This window comes from Gallus gallus, chromosome 3 (genome assembly GCF_016699485.2).
Source record: "Gallus gallus isolate bGalGal1 chromosome 3, bGalGal1.mat.broiler.GRCg7b, whole genome shotgun sequence".
Taxonomy (NCBI): Eukaryota; Metazoa; Chordata; class Aves; order Galliformes; family Phasianidae; genus Gallus; species Gallus gallus.
In genome coordinates, this window is record NC_052534.1 from 85651184 (window position 1) to 85657993 (window position 6810).

Here is a 6810-nt window from a genome sequence, read left to right on the forward strand (position 1 = left end):
GAATGTGAATTCCAGGCGTCCCCTTAGTATACTGTCCTAACAGTACATGCATGCACAAATTTTGAAGCCTAGTAAATGCTCAGTTAGAACAGAGAGAACCAAAAGGAATTTTTTGAGAGTTTTGTGGATTTTTTTTAAATATGAAGTCTTAAGAGATGCATCATCACATTCATAATTTGTATTGATTACTTACAGGGCAGCAGGCTCATTCACTGTAAGAGTACCTAATCTCTTTGGATGATAACCATGGTGGAATTTCTATGAATACATGAAAACAGCAGCATTCTCACCAAATAATCACAAATGACTAGGTAGTTAAAAAAAACCATAACAGAAAAGAAAGAAAATGACACTTTTTACCTGGTTTTGGAAAAGCTCACTGTCAAGGTGGGATACATGATAAACTAACTCCAGTCCCACTCTGTTGCCTACTTTTTTCCATAGACAGAAAGGGGATCACCCATGTCACTGGCTTCCAGTTTTTCTAATTGCAGGTATCCCTCAGATTATTTGCACAGTCTAGAATAATACACAGATTATCTATCTTGTAAACTCATGATCCCTATATGTTCCTAAACAATCATGTTTAATGGAAGAGCTACCATTAGAAGTCCAAAAACCACTGTAATGGAGTGAAGTAAGACAGGCAGATTAGCAATACGACTAGTGCTCCACTGCTGAAATTTTCAGAAGTTTTAAGAAAACTGTTGACACAGCTAAGATCAAATCTGTTTCAGTAAATACACTGCTTCTCCTGAGCCCCACAGAGGTGAAGATGACAGTCTTCAGCCCTAGTATGTGTGTGGAATCTCATCCTGAAAACAAAGTCTTCTGGAGAGAGCAAGAATACAAACTTGGGTCTTGGAATCCACTTTGCTTCTCTTCTATGCTACTTTAGCTACATGCTTCTGATTCTTATTAAGCCAAGAAAATGTATAGAAGTACATGCAAAAGGAGATCATTTTCAAGCAAGTTCAGCTCTAACCGGAAGGGCTGTTAACAGGACTCATATTTATGTGACTTAAATTTTTGCTCCTGGGACAGTCAATGGAAAAGGGTAGTCCTTTCCAAAGGCAATATGAGCTTCAGTGGAATAAAATGACACTAAACGAATTGTAACAAAAATGATCTGTTTGCCTGTGACAGAGGTACAGTTCATAGGAGAGCCCATAATTTTATTAGGCCTTGGAGCTCTAATAAGTGCTGGAAAAGTGTAGTAAGGCCATGAGTATCATTTTATTTGAATATAAAGATACCAAATTAATCTAGTACAAGAGACATATTTTGTGGAATAAAACACTGGAAATCTCCTTAAAAACAGTAAATGTAAACATGTAAAGTATTATTTCTTAGGCTCCTTACACTTAAAAAGTTTTTCACTGAGCTTTCTACTGGGTTTGCAACTAGATTCTGGCAGGGCCCTCTGTGAGGTGGGGCTGAGGCTGCCCTGTGCTGCACACAGCTGGTTCCAGATGGCCCCAGCTCAGGGCATGACTGGGCCCCACAGCCAAGCTGGTGGCACCTGCATTTCTTTCCTTTGAGATTATTTCTGACATAGTTCTAAACACAAGTTACTGTGTAATTTAGCATGACAGAAACAAACAATATCTTTACTTTGGAACTGCCCTGTAAGAAAAAGAGTAATTGGAGTTAGTATCGTACTGGGAGGAGAGCTAGGCTGATTCCTTCATCATGTTTTGTTTGTAGATTCTCCACTTTCATCATATAACCTGCAGCAGGGCCATGAGAGATCCTTAACCTGCTTATTTGGGCACGAAAGCAAGACACAGTTACCACAGCCAACATGACTCTCTGGTACCCGAGTACACACCTGTCAAGGGAGGCCTTAAAGTCTGATACTGCTTCCACCAGTGGTGTCTAGGAAGGACTTTTGCATATCTCAAAGGAAGTAAACTCTGCAACATCTCTGGGCAGCTATCATAATTTAACAGCCTTTTTAAATGAAGCTTCTGTGAATTCTGTGGGGAATGTGGCTCCTTACAAAGGCAAATAATCTGGCCATATGAGGATGATTTTCACAGAAATAATTAAACATACCAAGGCAAAATCCAAGTTTCTGTTGAAAAAAAATCTGCAGAATTATAGCTTCTTAAAGTATGATTTTTTGCTGAATAACGTGTTAATATGGGAATATAAAATATTTTCTTTATCTCAGTATGGAAAACTTTCAAATAAATCATTTTTCGTAAAACTTTGCATTTTGAGACAGATAACAAGCACAGAAAATTTCAGCCTTGAGCAAAGTACAAATGAAATCAGAATACTAGAATAGGAAAAACTAAACTACCAAAATAGAAGTGGGGTTGCATAAACAAATAGTAACAAGTCATATTTCAGTTCTGCAGATAAAAGTGAGAACTTCTGCTTGTGCAGCTCTCTGCCTTGCCTTCTCATATGTGCAGAAATTTTCTTTTCTTCAGCACATGCATTATTCCTTTTACTTTTCTAGAGCGCTAGCTCAGACTGGGTTGTTTTTTATCATTATCCTCTGTACTGCTGAACTTTCTTGAAATACAGAACAACTGTTTTGGTTAAATTCTGAATTAAATTATTTCACCAAAATATATAGCAAGACAGTATAGACAAGGGGCAACTTGGAGGCTACGGAGCTATATAAGTAACAAAGATGAAGAATTCAAAGATTACTTTTCTCTACATATACTACACAACAATATATTGAAGAAGCATTCATAACAGTCAGATGAAATAATTTCCTGAGTTGGGCAGAGGATCATGCTATACAAAGCATATTGTTCAGACCACAAGACTGAAGAAACAAAATTCTGTGTCTATAGAAATAAAATATTCAAAAAAAAAAAAAAGAAAAAAAAAGAAATCTCATGTAGCATCAACAGTAAACCTCTGAGAACACATCTATATTTTTAATAAAACAGTGCAAATGGGCATGAGCACTGAGACTCGATCATGTAGTGTTAAACTGTAAGAATCTGTGCCATGGCTTCAGCACCAGCTAACACTCTAACACTCCCCCAGATAACTCTGATGCACTTCAGGAACTAGCACAGGCCAAGGCCATGAAAGCCCTCTGAGGGCAGTGAGGGTGTAGGAAGCCTCTGTTGCAGGCCAGGGCAGTCTCGTAGTACAGATAAGGATAATTACAATGTGCTAGGGGCCACAAAATTAAAGAAGAGGCTTGGGGCTGCAGGATTTGCTAGGCTGCAGAAAGCCTGCAGCCTGCTCACTGAAGATATTACAATCTGCATGATGAGGCTCGGAAGGCTGATACCATGGAGAAAATGTGTTTGAATCTGCTGACATCCAACAGTGTTAATTCGGAAGTCTCTGAATTAATTACATATATAACATTGTTTTATGAATTTGATGCAAAAAATAGGTATGAAACATTTCTGACAAAAAAAAATATATATATATAGTAGCTTGTGTTATGGTCACTTAATACAGAGTAAATTGCTATGGATTGATACAAAGCTTAAAACTGAGAACTTCAGTGGACTAATTGTTGGATGAAAATAGCTCTGTGTTTTCGAAGTACAGATGTGTAAACTCTAACTGAAACAATATTTGAGTACAAAGCACTGCCAAAACAAAGAGTATAGTCTGGTGGAATTTCTACTGACCTTACTATGTGCAAAGATGTGACAGCTTTTGAGCTTTAGCTGTTCCTTCTCTTAAAGGGCAGCATCTGGAGTAGCCGAACTATAGATGATGTTCAAATAGAAAGAAGAATAAGTGTTCTTCTTCCGTACATTATTACTCCTATTTACTTGGTAGGATTTTGAAAGGAGGCTAACAAAGAAAGGTTTATAAAAGTATGAGACAAGAATGATAGAAGCATTAATACAAATATAGATTGAACTGAAAATCTTCGTACAGAAAAAATTATTGCTTGTAGCAAATAATATTCTATTCATTTGAGGGGGAAGTCTGTAAAAAAAGTCACAAGTGGTTAAATAGTCTTTTAAAATTTGTTTTTACTATATAAAATTGATGTATTTGTACTTGCTTTGATGCTACAAATGTACTTTGCTTGAAACATCCAGTACAATAAATTCCAAACATATTTGAAATGCACTGCTCGAAATCAAGATTTTATAACTTCAAAAATCTCCAACAAAATTAAGTACAGTGTTGCTAAGTCTACAATTAGAAATGCCTTACAGTTATGTTTTCTGAAGAAGATGGGAGGAATGATAGATGGAAAGCCTGAGACTGCTGCAGTCATTACAAAAAACCTTGTCACAGGATGTGGTCCAGTGATAAACAAGGTCAGGCAAGCATGCCATCTGCCCATGGAATATCACACTGATGTGCTGTTTTGTGTCTTTCACAGCTATATTCTTTTCAATCATTTAAAAACAGAAGCAAAATTCACTGCAAAAGAAATGCTTATTTATCGGCTAACTAAATGCAGAGTAAAACACACAAAAAAAACAGAAACGCAGCAATTTGTTCTTTACACAGCGGTGAAACTTGCAGTTTAAAACATAGTCACTTCACACCATGCATCAACTATGAGTGATTTAAATGGGAAGGAATCTAGGTTCAGCCGTCCTCCTTTGGAAGGTGTCTTTCTGCGAGCTGTTACCTTGTTGGCAGTGAGCAGTTTGTTCTGGTCTCCTGCAGAGGAAAAGAATTATTGCCATTCCTCAGCTGACTGTGTCATGCTCTGTTCACAGTATGACTGAATTGGCTAGAGTAAAGCAAAGCTTATTAAAACTGTGTTTACTACTATTTCAGTACGGGGCTTTGGAAAACCAACACTAACAGATTCAGAATGATGCCTCTCACTTTCATTAGGCAAAATGATTTTTCAGAATTCTGCAAATAAAGGGTGCAATTAAAATATGTGTAAAGTGGATATAAGATTATTTTCCTGTTGCATCTTTACTTGTAAAAATAAAAGTATCTTATCTTTAATTTTTCGAAAGCAAAGAATAAACTATCTACATTTCATATCCTTGAGTTCTGCAATTTCTGCACGTCATTCCTTTTGAAGAGACACAAGTCTTCTTGGCTTCTCCTGGAAGTATGTGTGAGGAACTGGCACTTTATGTTCCTTTGAATTATGAGAAGTAATGGTAGTTCTGCTCATGATGAATTGCATTTACTCCCTTCTCTACATGCTTGTACCAGAAGGTTTTAATTCAAAGAAAACTGTACTGGCAAAATTGGAAATGTGGAAAAAAGAAATAGGTTTTATTATCACATGCATTTAAGAACTCTGTATGGATGCATTACACAAGCGTTTATTCAGTAATGCAGCATTTATACATTGCAGCATGGGAAGCCCCATCTCCAAAGCCATGGAGTTTTGCCTGCCATTGTTTGAATGCACACTGAGTACTGAGAAGGGCCATTAAAGGCTTCAGCAAATTGCAGCTCTTGCATTACACAGTATGCAGAGATTTCTTTTATATTTCTTTCTCAAGAAACATGAATATCAAAGGATTATGAAAGGATGGGCAGGTGGTTTCCAGTGGCCTCACACAACAGTCAGCACAGCTAGCTGGTTTTTTCAAAAGGAAGAGAAAAAGCACTTTTCTATAGGGGGAGTGAGAGCTACGTGGCCTCACTGCACCCTCAGGTCTGTGGCACAGAGGCAGTTGCAGCCCTCTACTTTCTTATAGAAACTATAGTTCTTATAGTTCTTATAGATTTCAAAGTTAGACAGTCAAGTATGTAATGGTATATGAAATAACTTCATTATGCACTTGTTTGAAAATATCATAGGTAGCCTGAAATTTCTCTGCTTGCTTTGAGTTTACACTGTGTGTCCAAGGACATATTTTTTAAGCATTTTCAACCTTTTACTTCCCATGGATTTCCAGTTTCAGTATATATATTTGAATTCTGAAACAAGTATTGGTTGAGTATTTAAAATATATTTGAAAAAAATATGCAGATGTACATAAGAATACAAAATTAAAAAGATTGTTATGATGGGATATTTATAGAAAGAAGTAGATGGGATGTTGAAGGGACTTTTAATGCTGATTTTTAGCATAAGTAGATTTTCACTTATTTTTATGTAAAGTCTTTACAAGTACTTTTAATAAAATATTCCACTGTTCTTTTGGTCTTTATTTGAGGATTGATTTCAGTAATGACTACAATAGTGCTGTCCAGAACATCATTCACATACATGTTTATAGTTGTGGAAGTGACTTTTAAGGCCAGTACAACACCTGACTATTCAAAAGTATGCCTGACTTTGGTGTACCTTGAGAAGCAGGATTCATCTTGAGAAGATCCCCTCAGAAACAGATGTTATATATCAAGGCTAAAAATAACTGACTGATGGTCAGCAATGGTTTAGCAGAATATAACTGAGGACTTAATGAGGTTAGGAGATATCTCTGAGAAGTGCCTAAGAGCAAAATCCTGCATTGTTATTCTTTGAATCTTTGCTGTCTTTATGATGTGAATAAATAATAAGTTGCATTTTTCTGCTTGCTCAGTTAGTCCACATGCTAAATCTCACAATGAATATAAAATCTGTTGGTTAAGGGTAGAGCTGTTCTTTGAAACTTCCTTTTGATTTGAGCCTGAGGATTAGGCAGTATCCTGCAGGCAGGCTTTTCTACAGCTATTTCAGCAGATGCTCTGAAGTAATGTTACAGCAACTTTGAAAAGATCAGGGAACTGTAGGCCTTCTAGACCATCTTAAAGTTAAACGAAAGAGATAATCACTTTCAGTTTGTCTAGATAATTCGCGCAGAAACACACATATGCATCCATTTCACAAAGTGTGTGTGTGAGAAAGCAAGTCTTTAGTTTTACATTTCTCAGTTATGATTCATAAATTCA